Source organism: Chlorocebus sabaeus, chromosome 8, assembly GCF_047675955.1.
Source record: "Chlorocebus sabaeus isolate Y175 chromosome 8, mChlSab1.0.hap1, whole genome shotgun sequence".
Taxonomy (NCBI): Eukaryota; Metazoa; Chordata; class Mammalia; order Primates; family Cercopithecidae; genus Chlorocebus; species Chlorocebus sabaeus.
Genome location: NC_132911.1, coordinates 39,349,021 through 39,364,980, shown reverse-complemented (window position 1 = coordinate 39,364,980; position 15,960 = coordinate 39,349,021). Strand labels below are relative to the sequence as shown.

The 15,960-nt window shown below is 35.3% G+C and overlaps 1 long non-coding RNA gene across 1 annotated transcript; it reads right to left on the bottom strand.

Annotated features, from left to right (window-relative positions):
- Window positions 1-4,848: 4,848 nt before the first annotated feature.
- On the bottom strand, window positions 4,849-15,690 carry LOC119618873 (uncharacterized). The gene is made up of 4 exons (XR_005235228.2): window positions 15,582-15,690; window positions 8,603-8,768; window positions 8,337-8,394; window positions 4,849-5,033 (listed from the first exon to the last, which is right to left on the bottom strand). It is a non-coding gene; the product is annotated as an uncharacterized lncRNA (long non-coding RNA).
- Between the last annotated feature and the right edge of the window lie 270 nt (window positions 15,691-15,960).

The window sequence follows — 15,960 nt, the reverse complement described above, 5'->3', positions numbered from 1 at the left end:
CTGAGCTCGCGGGCAGGCTCTTGGCCACCGGGCGCCTGGGCCAGGGAGGACCCTGTGCTGCCCCAGGACCCTGGGGGTGAGGCCTGAGAAGCTCTGGGGGCTGGGCCACTTCCGCAGGGCAGGGAGAGGAAATGCCAGATGGAAGCATAGGTTGCGCAAAATTTGTTGCAGAGAAATTTAAGTTGTTTAAAGCCCTCAGTAGTTACATTGGGGTAAATAAGCCAGATTTTCCTTTTTAGTGAGGTTCTTGGTAATTTTGTTTCTCCATATCACGGTTTTATGGCAGGTTTTATTTACTAAGGTGGAAGAGAAAGAGGAAAAGAGAAATAATAGCTATTATTATTAGCTATTATTACTAGCAATTTTCTAGATGCTACTGCAGACTTAAATATCTTTGCAAATACGGAAAAATCAAGAAAATTGAACTTTTTAATGCTGGTACAATTTCACCATTATTCATAATACCAAGACATGGAATCAACCTAAGTGTGGATGAGGAATGAGTGAATAAAGAAAATGCGGTACATATACACAATGGAATCGTACACAGCCTTAACAAAGGAAATTCATTTACAACAACAGGGATGGAACCAGAGAACGTTATGCTAAGGGAAATATGCCGGGCACAGAAAGATAAATGCTGTATGATCTCATTTGTATGTGAAATCTAATAAAGTCTATCTTATAGAAGGGTGATTACCAGAGGCTAGGGAAGGTGAGATGAGGGATGGGGAAAGGGAAAATGTTAATCTAAAGGTACAAAGTATGAGTCAAACTGAAAGAATAAGTTTTAATGATGTCTTGCACTACATGGTGACCACAGTTAATATAATAAGCATATTTCAAAATTGCTAAAATTTATTTTCAATGTTCTCGCCACAAAGAAATGATAAATTGACGAGGTGATGGATATGTTAACTAGCTTGATTGAAGCATTCTATAGTTTACACACAGATCAAAACACACTGTACCCTATAAATACACAAAATTATTTGAAATATATTTGCAAAAAAGAAAATGGAGTTCATCCTACTAAGACCATCAAAAAGCACTTTTCTTCAACTGTGTATTTTTCTCATAAAACTATATTATAATCAGTGGAGGAAAGAGAAAGGAAAGCTTTAATATTTAGTGTTATTTTTGCAAATAAAGAGAATTCAAGAAAATGGAACTTTATCTTGAAAAGACAATCAGAAAGCACTTTACTTCAACTGTGTACCTTGCTTACTACACAAGATTATAATATAGTGTTCTAAGGGAAAAGAAAACTTTTGCAATGCAATCTGACTGTTTTGTTAACAGTGACTTTAAGCTCTGAGTAAGAAACTCTGGAGACAGGAAGGGCAGCAAGGCAAGGGGAGAGAGAAAAATTGAGACCAGTGTGGAACACTATACAACTGCCTCCCTTAGCTTTTTGACAAATATCTTAAATGGCACATGTCCAAAACCTAACTCATCTATCACATTCAAGCCTTTTACTCCAGTACCCCCTATTTCAGGGATGAATTGTGTCAAAATATGTGTGCAAAAATTGTGTGCAAAATTGTGTGCAAAAATGAAACTGATCAGGGCCGGACGTGGTGGCTCATGCCTGTAATCCCAGCACTTTGGGAGGCCAAGATGGGTGGATCACCTGAGGTCAGGAGTTCGAGACCAGCCTGGCCAACATGGTGAAACTCTGTCTCTACTAAAAATACAAAATTACCCTGGTGTGGTGGTGGGCACTTATAATCCCAGCTACTTGAAAGGCTGAGGCACGAGAACTGCTTGAACCCCAGAGGTAGAGGTTGCAGTGAGCCAAGACCGTGCCATTGTGCTCCAGCCTGGGCAACAAGAGCAAAACTCCATCTCAAAAAATAAAAAACAAAATAAATAAAACACATGAGGACTAAAACTTGGATCTGCTAGGTACTGGTACACCTGAACAGGTAGCTCAAAAATTATTACTGACAAGAAGCAGCCCAGTGAACACAATGACCCAAAATAAGTTAGTGGCAATGAAGATGAGAGAAGTCTGCTAGAATTATCCCAGGTTGTATTTTCTGGTAAAATTATCCCAGGTTATATTTTTAAACAGCTTTATTGAGATATAATTCACATGCCATGCAGTTTGCCCATTTAAAGCATACAATTAAGTGATTTTTAGTATGTTCCCAGATATGTGTGACCATCACTATAGTCAATTTGAAATTAGTTTCATCTCATCGTGAAAAAACTCTGTGCCCATTAGCCATACAGTACCCTCCCATCCCCAACACAAGTTCTTTGTCCCACCCCTCCACTCCCTAAATAACCACTAAACTAATTTCTGTCTCAAGAGATGTCTCTATTCTTGACATTTCATACAAATGAATATGTTATAGGAGGCAGAAATAAATTATTTAGGTAGACAGGGTAAAGTGAGTCCCTGGCAGAAATCTTTCCTTTTAACAAAAAGCAGCTCAAAAATAGCCCCCTTTCTTACCTCAGACAGTTCAAAGAAATCACTTCTCTTCTCACAACAAGCAGGCAAAAGTTCAGGCTGTAAAGCACAGATCAGCAGCTCGGGCACAGAAAGAAGGGGAAAGTCTCCTGGGTAATCACCAAACTTCACACTTACACAATGGGCCCCAGTAAAACAGCGGACTTTAATAAGCACATTCCTTTGCCTTTAGGCACACTAAGATAGGGAAGCTAAAAGCAGACTTGTTAGGGGGAGGGAATGCCTGCAGCTGCAAGAAGATGTCTGGGAACAGACACAGAAACTCTCCCTCCAAGATAAGCATAACAAAGTGACACAGACTGAGATTCTGCCTATGTGGGCAGGGAATGGAATGAGAACTGACAAAAAACTCTGCGCCACACAGATAGCACACCTGGTCTCAATCAAATCGTCTGGCCCTAGGAGGATAAGACATCCCCTCCTCACGAGCCCCCTCCTCACTAGCCCATTTATAAAAACGCTGACAACTTGGCAACCCTCTTGGGACCCCTCTCTGTTCTTCCCTTTTGTCTATTAAACACCTGCTCCAAACTCCCTCTGAGTGTGTGTGTGTGTCTGTGTGTGTCTGTGTGTGTGAGTCCATGACCTCGATCTCCTTGGCCATGAGACAAAGAATCTTTGTACTTGCCCCAGACAATGAGGCTGCTTCAAATACACATGTAAATATTTGATGCTTGTGACTGGCTTTATTCATTTAGCATAATGGTTTCAAGGAACAATCATGTTGTACCAGTGTCAGTGCTTCATTCCTTTTTAGGGCTGAATAATATTCCATTGTTTGGATATACCACATTTTGTTTATCCATTTTTCAGTTGATGGATATTTGGAATAGGAAACTCTGGACCTCTGTGGTGAGGTTCCTCCACTCCTGTCCGAGGAGCATCTTGGTTTGTGATGAAGACTCTGTAGGTCCTAATTGGACTCCAGGTGGGCTAATGGATCCCTAACCCATGTGCAATGCTCTGCGATGTGTAGAAGTGCCCCCATCTCAGCAAGAGGCAGAGGGGAGGGGAGACCGAGGCAAGAAAATCTTAGCCAGCAATGCCCAACTTCAGGGAAGATAGAGCAGCAAGTTTGGGTTTTCCCAAAGGACAGAGAAATCTTCTAGATCAGTTTATACAGGGCCAAGGAAGCATATGTACCTGATGGTACGATTGAGGAAAGAGAGAAACCCTCTCACATTGTTTTATATTGTTTTATACTCAGTACCTGTTTTAAGAAAAAACAATGAAGTAAAACCAAAGACAGGCAGCCCGGTGCCAGCCCCGGAACCAGGCCTGGGTCTGCCTGGCCTAAACCCAGTAGTTAAGAATCAACTCATGACTTAGAAACAGATGTCCCTGACATTGTATAGAACGTTGTGAAACTCCCTGCCCTGTTCTGTTTCTCTCTGACTACCAGTGCATGAAATCCCTGTCATGTGTCCCCTAGATTGCTTAATCAATCACAAGCCTTTCATATGAAATCTTTAGTGTTGTGAGCCCTTAAAAGGTACAGAAACCGTGCACTCGGGGAGCTCGAATTTTCAGGCAGTAGCTTGCCCATGCTCCCAGCTGAATAAAGCCCTTCCTTCTACAACTGGGTGTCTGAGAGGTTTTGTCTGCAGCTCGTCCTGCTACACTATGACCTCAAACTCAGCTTGAGCAATTTCCTTAGAAGAGATACTAGTGACTATCTGGGGGCTGTGAGAGTGAATACCTAGTAATTCTTCCACTCAGAATCCTAATGCCTGGAACAGACAGGGCAGGGGAATCATGAACTATCAGAGAGGTGTGGCTGTTGGTGTCCTCTCCTGAGATGGCAGCAGTCAGCATGACTGTGGGCATCTGAAGAATCTGAAAGTTTTCAGTTTAGGATGTAACAAGTGTCAGGCCTCTGAGTCCAAGCCTGCACGTATACATCGAGATGGCCTGAGGCAACTGAAGTACCACAAAATAAGTGAAAATGGTCAGTTCCTGCCTTAACTGATGACATTCCACCACTGTGATTTGTTCCTGCCCCATCCTAACTGATCAATTGACCTTGTGAAATTCTTTCCTTGGACAATGAATATCAGAAGCTCCCCACCCAGCACCTTGTAAACCCCCGCCCCCGCCCACACGAGAAAGACCCCTTTTGACTGTAATTTTCCACTACCTACCCGAATCGTATAAAACTACCCCACCCATATCTCCCTTGCTGACCCCTTTTTCACACTCAGCCTGCCTGCACCTACGTGATTAAAAAAGCTTTATTGCTCACACAAAGCCTGTTTGGTAGCCTCTTCACATGGATGCGCGTGACGACAGGTTTCTGGGTGAAACAGAGGCAAAGTGTTTTTTTCCTACAGATTCATGGCAGGTAGAATAATAGATACACACTTGCATACTTTCTGTCATAGAATTTATTTTGTTTGTGCAATTGAAAGCTTTAAGCTTTTTTTCTCCTTTCTCCTTTGAAAGGAGAAAAAAGGCGATTTTTGTTTTCATTGTTGAATCAAACCGGTTAATGGTAAATTTCTTGGTCATATCCTTTCTCTATCTTATGGCTTTTGAAGTTGTCATGTAGTTACTGTTGTAAAAGAAATACAGAAAAATAGAAATGTTAAATTGTCATTGTTAATAAAAGTTTTATAATGCAACTACAGGTACAGCAATTAATTAGTCAAATAAGACACTGCTTGTTATACTGTTGTATTAATAATTTGTGCCTGATACTCAGGACATTCATAAAGCAAAGTTCCTTATGCATGAATAATGTGTGACAGTCACATTAAAAGTAAATGTTGTAAATTTGTAGTCACATACGTTTCATTAACATGGTCTCTAAATTTACATCGATAAATGGAAATCACCAACAAGAAAACAGAGGGGGAAAGAGCAATGTAAACCTGTGAAAAAACAGAAAAAAGTTCCTATTCATTTCTCTATTATATTATGTATCTGCAGAGGGAGAGAATTTTCAAAAACGCTCAGTGCATTTCCAACAGGTTTCCACATATACACATTCAAAACCATACTCATCATTCACTCCCCTCCACTTCCTCACCCCAACCTAAGACAGTTCTTTCCCTACTATACAGTATGTCCTTGGTAAAAGGTTTCACTATCCATTCTGCCAGAAAAGTACAGGTCTTTGTAGTTCTCTCTTTAATTCTAATTCAAATACATCCATTCAGTAACCAATTCACCAGATTCTGCCTCTGTCATATTCCTGAAAATAGTTTTGTGCTTTTCCTCCTCTCTAATCCTGCCCTTGTCACATCTTTCCTGTGCATTCAGTAATCTCTTAGCTGCTTCCCCAGTCTGCAGTCCTGACAGAATCCGTTCTCCCCACTTTATCCCAATGAAATAGGTAAAATGCAAAGCATGTCATGCCAGATCTCTCTCTTACAACCTCAAAAATACTTTTTTGCTCTTGCTCATATAGAAAAACATTTAAAGTCCTTATTGTAGCATACCAGTTACTTGTCTTGGCTCATATTACCCATTTTTTTTTTAATATCTCAGTATTCATTGATTTGCAAATGACTTTTAAAAAGCACAAAGAGCCCAAATTCTAGAAACAGGCCTAGTTTTACATTTTAGCCTTGCTGTTTTCCTGCTTTGCATCAATAGTCATATTATTTAAGCACTTTTTCTTACATTCTGCATCCTAACTGTCAATGCATTCTGTTGTGTCACCTTCAAAATGTATCCATAAGATTATCCTTACCACTCCTGACTTGAAGTACTATCTTTTCTCTCATGTATATCTTTTTTCTCATGTATTATTGCAGTATTTTCTTTACTTCTACTCTTGCGATCATACAGACAGTTTTCAACAAGTCAGCCTTTTAGAGAGTAAGGCCATGTACCGGGAATCTGAACTATTCAGTAATTCTTTCCTTTCACTCAAAGTAAAACAGAGATGGACTCCAAAAGCTCCAAGACCCTTCATGGTGTTGCTTCTCTGACCTAACCACAACGACAGCCCTCTGACTAACTCTGCTCCAGGTGGACTCACGTCTTTGGTATTCTTCAAACATTCCCAACTTATTTTGTATCATATCATTCATGTGCTTGGAAATATATTGCCTAGATATATGCATGAGTAATTCTGCCAATTCCATGCCTCTGTAGGACAGAGTTGATTTACAGCTAAAATCGAAAAGCTCAATCTTTATCTCCAGGAAAGCCTGGGTGTCTGGTTTTGACTTTTTGTTGAGAAAAAGGCATTGGGATTGTTAATGGGCTGTTCAAAATCTACAATAAGGAACCTTGGAGCCCCTTGTTTTTCTGACTCCCCAATGCTTGCCTGCACGCTCTCTTGCTACACTGTACCCTTTGCATTTAAATAGAAGCTTTTTGTGAGTTCATCCTTTGAACTCAGGTAACTCCTTTCAATGATCAAAGCTGAGTAACTATTTCACCTCCTTCAGATTACTTGCTTACTAATCACTTGTGCTATATGACCTATTGAGAAAAAAATAAAATTGTTATCCAATTCCTTCCTCAACAGCAACTCTCCCACTCATCCTTGCTGCTATAATCTTTTGTATATGATTAATCATGTTTCAATTTACTATATCATCAACTTGTATGTCTATTATTTATGGGCTGATAGCCTAACCCTCTATCTCATATTATTGAGGCAAGACTTCAATGCAACCAGAAGCTACTGTTGGCAGAAGGAAGCTGTGAAAAGAGGGAAAAAGGAAAGCAAGATGTTGCATTTACGACTTATGAGTTGGAAGAAATCAGGGAAATGGTAAGCTCTAGGAGAAAATGATTATGTTTGGTCAATGGTAGTGATAGGGAGTTCAGGTGAAGACACGCAGCAGGATGGTGAGATTCTGATTGAAGGACATGAGAAGAAGGCAGTAGCCAAGTGCCAGAATCCTCAGGCAAGACATAAGCTTCTAATGAAGTTTTTAATGAGGATGTAGAGATTGGTCTAGGCATGAATAAAACTTTTACATTGAGGTTACAAGTTATAAAGGTTTTATTTGGTGGCAGATAAGGAAATAGAGACCCATGGACATAATTATTACTCAAACTCTGATACAAAGGAATGGGAGATAAACAATTGGATGAAATCTGGGTCTTGCTCTATATTGAAGTTTTGAATTTTTCAATTTACTGCCAGTAATAGACCTAACATCAAACTTTATAATTTTTCTACCCATATGAATTTGAACAGTACATGTGTATGCCTATTTCAAGCCATTTCATGGTAAATAATTAATTGTCTTTCTGCCTTGGAGGGAGAGCGTATTTAGCATTTTGCTTAGCATCAACTAGGTCCTCAATCCATGTGTATTCTATTCCTTATCCCTAACCACATATCAGACTATGTTTTAAGATTGTAAGTTTCTACTCTAGAGTTTGATTGCTTTAAGTTAAACCCCAACGGCAAAACTTACTAAAACTCTATACATATGAGGAATTACTTACATTATTTACATCCATATTCTTATTTCTAAAATAAGGATAATAATACCCGTGTAGTGTTATTAAGGAAAAACTGTAAATATAAGGAAACAATCTATGTAAATCAACTAGATTTACCAATTTCTAAACAAATTAGAATCTTAAATGAAGGAGCAGGAAATATGATTATTCATAAATACTTTAAGAATGTATGTAAAATAATTTGGAAGTCATTTCTTATTACGAAAATATTTCTAATAAATATCTGGCTGATATCAGTTACACTAAAATATTTCCAAATTAGCATAAAGCAGTAATAACATAAAATACTTTAGTCTTTGCTTAGCATATGATATTAAAATGTAGAAGCTATACTGATAAAATATGGGAATAAAAGCTTTCTCAAACCAAGGTACTGTTAAAAATTTTTAAATATGTATGTATTATGAATTATATCACTTACCTCTATGACTGGTTGCTGTCACTACTGCTGTTACTGTTGCTGCTACTACTGCTGACTTCTGATGTAGAACTGCACAAAAGAGATTAACATTGGTTTTAGGGTTAATAGCTGTTGTAATCTCAAGCAAAATCAAGAAGAGTAAAAAAGCTACATTTGTGATAGCTAATTAATAGGTACCGATACCACACTTTGCTTTCCATTTACCCCTCAGAGAGCATACATTTTTGTGTTTGGCCTTTATCTAATGTTGGTCTAACATTTTTTACCTTCCACTTACACTTTTTGCTCAGTGCCAAAATCCCTTCATTTTATTCCATTTAAGACCAATGATGGCAGTTAAAATGAGGTAAGGTAGAAAAATGTAGGAACTGATGAAAAGGCCATTTTTCTGAGGAAGAGCATGTCGTTTCACAAACAAGGGAGTACTTTTTCCTGAAAACATGAGAGGGACTTTTACAAACGTGATATTTAAAGCGTACTGCTGATTTGAATTTTAAAATTTGAAATTCAAATACAGTTATAGAATAAATACATAAATTTGAATTTAAAAGTGTTTTCAAATCTTCTATGAGCTGTGCCCCAAAGTGCATTATATGTTTATGTCAACTCAGTACACTTACACATATCTCTGACAATATACAGCCATTGGCAATATGCAATATTATTGACAAATGTAGTCTTAAACTTTTAGCTATATTTAATCTTTATTTACATGATATATTCTAATCTATCATATTCTAACATATTGCCTTCTATGAATGGCTACATATAACACATTAACTTAATATTATCTAATAAAGTGTTCTTCAGATTAAAAATGGAGCAAAAAAACTGTTTCAAAGTAATTTTATAAAAAATTATTGAGGGTGAATCATAAAAATTAATAAATGACAGTACTTAAATTGAAATAAATAAATAGAAAGATATGTGTTCATATGTTCATGAATTAGAATTAATATTGCTTAAATGTCCATACTACCCAAAGTAATCTACAGATTCAATGAAATTTTTATAAAAATATCAATGCTATATTTCATATAAATAAAACTTTATAAAATTCATATGAAATCATAATATAAACATATATGAAAAAGTAGAATGGTGGTTACCAGAGGCTGGGGGCATAGCAAAAAGGAGATGTAGGTCAAAGGATGCAAAGTTTTAGTTAGATAGGAGGATTAAATGATAAGTATTTGATAGGATTGACATGCTAATTAACTTGATTCAATCATTCCACATTGTATATATACATATCATAACATGTCATGACACATCATAACATCACTTCTTACCTCATAAGTATATACAATTATAAGTTGTCAGTTAAAATTACAAACATTTAAAAATAAATTTTAAAGCGGAGCTATATAAGCAGTTTCAAAAATAATTTTATGAAAAATTATTGACATGCTTGGGAACTAATTTTAAAGTGAGTTAATGGCAAAATTTCTATGGAAAATTTCCACATTATTTGTATAATGTAACATTATTCTACTTTTGACTGTATTAATTAGAAAAATAGATATTTCTCTAATTAATATAAAATGAATATCAAGAGAATTAGAGAGGAATATAAAATCTATGCAAAAATATCTATAGAATTAAATGAAAGAAATAAACCAGACAAGTAAAATATCAATGTAATGAATTAAGCAATCAGTATTGCCACCAAAATATTATGATATTAAATGTAAATAGATTTAGTGACCATCAAAAAAGACAAGGAAACAGTAACTTTAAAACACATGTACATGCACACATATACAGGCAGACAATATAATGATATCTTGATTTAAAGTGATTTGTCTAAAGAAAAGTGATTCAGAATGTTTTATATAAGAAATGAATTGCAATGCAAAACTGTTGAAATTAAGCAAATATGCAGCAACCTTAAAGTATGGTAGAGCTCAATGCTTTTAAGGTTCTTCACTATCTCGTGTATAAGAAAAGGTTATTTCCGTGCTATTTTAGCTATTGGAAATAATGCTGCTATGAAAATGGATGCGAAAGTATCTGTCTGTGTCTCTGCTTTCAATACTTTTGGGTTTACATGGATATGCAAATTGCTGGCTACTATGGTAATTCTGTGTTTCTTTTTTTCAGGAACCACTAGAGTATTTTCCACAAAGCCTGGATCACTTTACATACCATCAGTTATGTGCAAGACTTTCAATTTTTCCACACTCCTGTCAACACAATTTTTAAAAAAATTTTTTATACTAGCCATTTTAGTAGGTTAAGATTGTTATCTCCTTATAGTTTTGACCTGCATTTTTCTAAGGGTTAGTGATGGTAAATATATTTTCATGTACTCATTAGCCATCTATATATCTTCTTCATGTACTCGTTAGTCATCTATATGCCTTCTTTCATGTACTCATTAGTCATCTATATATCTTCTTTCATGTACTCGTTAGCCATCTATATATCTTCCTTCATGTACTCATTAGTCATCTATATATCTTCTTTGAAGAAATGTCTGTATTCAAGTCCTTGGCCCATTTTTAACAGGATTTTATTGTTTTGAGCTGTAGGAATTTTTTACATATTCTGAATATTTATCAGATATATAATTTTCAAATATTTTCTCCCATTTCACACATTTCTTTTTTACTCTATTGAATGTGTTCTTTAATGCACAATTCTTTTTTTTTTTTTTTCTTTTTTTTTTCTTTTTTTTTTGAGGCGGAGTCTCGCTCTGTCACCCAGGCTGGAGTGCAGTGGCCGGATCTCAGCTCACTGCAAGCTCCGCCTGCCGGGTTTACGCCATTCTCCTGCCTCAGCCTCCCCAGTAGCTGGGACAATAGGCGCCCACCACCTCGCCCAGCTAGGTTTTTTTTGTATTTTTTAGTAGAGGCGGGGTTTCACCGTGTAAACCAGGATGGCCTCGATCTCCTGACCTCGTGATCCGCCCATCTCGGCCTCCCAAAATGCACAATTCTTAATTATTAAACTCCAATTTATCTATTTTTCTTTTGCTTTCTATGGTTTTGGTGTCATATACAAGAAATTATTTTCAAATCCAATGTCATGAAGATTTCCCCCTGTATTTTCTTCTGGTATTTTTATAGTTTTAAAACTCACATTTAGATCTTGAATCCACTGTGAGTTTGTGTGTGTGTGTGTAGAATACAAGTAAGGGTACAACGTCATCCTTTCACATGCGATTATCCAGTTTTCCCAACACAATTTTTTGAAAAGAATGCCCTTTCTCTATTGAATGGTTTTGTCAGTGTTGTTGAAAATTATTACAACATATATGAAAGGATTTATTCCTGGGACCCTTTTTTATTTCTTTGTAAATCTTTCATTTTCTTAATTTGTTTACCAAAGTAATGTATCCGTTTTCAAGAAGGTACAGAAGAGTCTTGAAGACAAATTGTCTTTTTATTTTAGCTATTATTGAACACAAGTGAGAACTCAGATTTTTTTGTACTGCCCATAATGATTTTTAAAAATCAGTACAAGAAGACATTACACAATATGAATCAGATAAATCCAAAGAAACATAAAGCTGGACTCTAATCTGTAATGATAATTATCTTAGTCTGTTTAGACTGCTATTACAAATTACCATGGACTTGGGGGCCTATAAGCAACAGAATTGTACTTCTCACAGTTCTGGAGCTAGGAAGTCCAAGATAAAGGTGCTGGCGACATTGTGTGGTCAGGGCCTGCTACCTCATTCATAAATAGCCATCTTCTTGCTATAACCTCACTTGTGGAAAGGGTGAAGAATTTCACTGGGATCTTTTTTACAAGTGCACTAATCTCATCTCATTCATATTGAAGCACAGTAAAAATGTAGACTATAAAGTTGATTTTCTATGTTTAAATTTCAATGTAGGATTTTATAAAGCTGGTTTTTGCTACTTTTATTCCTACTTCTCTAAATAATCTGTGATACGATTTTTAAAGTACACAAAATAAGGATTTAATGGATCCCAGGTTAAAGATAACTTCTGAGGATTATTTTCAGATTAAGTAGACTTCAAGACAAATATGAAGAAATAAATTACAGAGGTAATAAAAGAAGCTGTTCCACACAAAGACATTAAAATCCAATGAATGCAGCAATTAATGAAGATTCAAGATGGAATGAAAAATACAGTGAAATAAAAAATACGGAAATAAATCCATAATCATGCTTGGAGCTTTTAAAAACTTCTGTCTCAGTATTTGATAGAAGTAGAAAAGAATTAGTTACATCGATTATTCAGAAAGTACAAACCACTCTACTCAGCTAATATGAAACTGATGCGATGAATGGCTATATATTTATTAAGAAAATAAATATGTGTTCTTAAAAATGCAAAGAGAGCATATTTAAAATGTTCTCATGACCAAAATGATAAATATGTGAGATGTTGTACATGGTAAATATATGCAATTTTGTCTTTCAATTTAAAAACGATTTTTTAAAAATTCAAAAACTCCCTGAAAAGAAATTTACCAGCACAAAAGAATTACCTGGAAAATGTACTATTAGAAGCAATGATGTCAATTTTAAGTAATATCGAATATAGAAGTAAATACTTCCCATGTGATTTTGTGAAGGTAGTATTACTGATACCTAAACAAGATAAAGACAGTACAATGAAGAAATAATGACAGATATAAACCTATATTTATACAAATATCCTCAACAAAGTATTAACAAGTCAAATTTAGTAATGTGCAATAAATAATAGATAACAAAAATAAATAAAAGCAATAATAAATAACCATATTATCTTTATAAAAATACTACTAATAATGATAGATTATAGGCAAGAAGAATTTATTTTAGATATTCAAGACTAGGTCAGTATCCAAAATTCATGTGGATATTCAAATCCATTATGTCAACAGACAAAAAGGCAAAATCATATGATCCTAGCCATTGAAACTAAATACATTCATAAAACCCAATGCTATGTATATGAAAACTATCTCAGAAACTAGGTATTGAGAGAAACTTCCTCAAACTCATAAGGTTATCTCCAAACAAAACAAAGCAAAATCCCTACAGCTCACATCAGACTTGATAGTGAAAGACTGAATTATTCCCCTCCTAAAATCAGTATTAAAGGTAGAATGTTTACTCACTTTAATTCATTTCTAGCCAATATAATAAGAAATAAAAGGGATTTATATTGAAAAAAACTCTGTTTTTAAAAATAGCATGATAGTCTACACAGAAATCTGAAGGCACTTACAAAAAAAATCTCAGAACTAAAAATGAATATATTATGTTGCAGAATCTAAGATCAACACCCCAAAATGAATTGCATATCTGTATACTTACAGTGAACAAGTCAAAATTTAAACCCCTCCCCAAAAAACTCACATAATTTATAATTGCTCTAAAGAAAACGAAGTACTCAATAATGAAACAACAAAACATGTATAGTATCTTGTGAAAATTATAATATTTTGATGAAAGCAATCTAAGAAGACCTACATAAATGGAGTGATATGGTTTGGCTCTGTGTCCTCAACCAAATTTCATCTCTAGTTGTAATTCCCATGTGTGGAGGGATGGACCTGGTAGGAGGTGATGGGATCATGGGGGTGGTTTCCCTCATGCTGTTCTCATGGTGGAGTTCTCATGAGATCTGGTTGCTTGATAAGTGTGTGGCTGTTTCCCTTTATCTCAATCTCTGTCTCTCTCTGTCTCTCTCTCTCTCTCTCTCTCTCTCTCTCTCTGTCTCTCCTGCCATCTTGAGAAGAAGGTGCCTGCTTCCCTTTCATATCCACCATGATTATAAGTTTCCTGAGACCTCCCAAGCCATGTGAAACTGTGAGTCAATTAATTCTCTTTTGTTGGTAAATTACCCAGTCTCAGGTAGTATCTTTATAGCAGTGTGATAACAGACTAATACAGGGAGATGCATGTGTCCATAGATTGGAAGATTCAATAATAGAAGAGAGGCAAATTCTTCCAAAAATAATCTATAAGTTTAATACAATTTGTATCAAAATCACAGCAAGATATTTTATAAACATAGATGAGCTTATTCTGCTAATTCTAAAACTCATATGAAAAGGAGAAATTCTAAAATAGGCACAATGACTCTGAAGAAAAAGAATTATTTTACAATGTTAAAAATTATGACATAACTATAATAAGCAATGTGGTACTGGTGTACTGGTGGAGACAATGAAACTAAGATCAAAAGATAAGAAGAGAGGATTAAGAAACACACCAACAGAAATCTGTCCAATGTTTGTGACAAAGGTGAGAGAAGAAATTCAATGGATGAGTAATAGCTTTTTCAAAAACTGCTGCTGGAAAACTTGGACATCCATAAATAAAAAAATTACTGTTGTGTTAATATCTCCCATCTTTTATAAAAATAACTCAAAATATATAATGAACCTAAATGTAAAATAAATAACTTTATCTTTCAGAAATATCATTGCAAAAATCTTTAGGACTTAGGATAGGCAGAGAGTTCAATATATTTGACACCAAAAGCATGATCGTAAAATGGAAAAAAAAAAAAATGCCTTATCAAAATAAAACTTAAAAAATAACTAATCTGAAAAAATAAATTACAGACTTGAAGAAAATATGTGTGAAGCAACATATTCTCAAAAACCTACTTGTATCTAGAAAATGTAAAATTTCTCAAAATGCAACATTAAAAAAACACAATCCAATTTTTGAAATGGACAAAATATATGAACAGACTTTTCACTGAAGAGAAAATACAGATACCAAATAAACACAGTAAACATGTTTAACATCATTACATATTGAGGAAGCACAATTAAAACCACAATAGAGATTAATATACTCCTATTAGAATGTCTTAAAAAATAATGATGCTATCTAATATTAGTGAGAATGCCAAAAAATTGGGTCATTCATATATTATTGGTGGGAATGTCAAATGACACAGCCATTCTAGAAAATGGTTTGGCGGGTCCTTTGAAGTTTAAATAAATAGAAATGTTCTTGGGACCTCAGTTAATAATTAAGGTGAGGAAAGGATTCTTCAAATGTTGACTTTTGGGTGAAAATCAAGAGTACAGAAAAGTTTGGTTGACAGTATGATCTAGAGCTGCACTATCCAATATACTAGCCACTAGCCACAAACGGTTATATAAATTTAAATTAAAGTAAAGTACAGTTGAAATTTCAGTTCCTTGGTTGTACCATCCACAATCAGGCGTTCAATAGCCACATAGGACAGTAGAGATGTAGACCATTTATTTGAGAGCAGAAAGCTCTATTGGAACATGGATCTAGAGACTAACCTAAAATCTATAACCCATCATTAGTACTTCCTCCTGGTGACGAACTGTCTTGCCTACAAGTTGGAGAATATCCAACATCACACTGACAATTATTCAGAGTATTGCAAACCTAAAACCAAAAGCAAATAAAATAAGAGCATTATATATACACAACATGAACATTTAATGAATTATTTGTGACAGTTAATGGGAAAAAAGTTTTGCAATCTACTCATCTGGACTAATATCCAGAATCTACAAAGAACCCAAAGAAATGTACAAGAAAAAAACAAACAACCCCATCAAAAAGTGGGCAAAAGATATGAACAGACACTTCTCAAAAGAAGACATTTATGCAGCCAACAGACACATGAAAAAATGCTCATCATCACTGGCCATC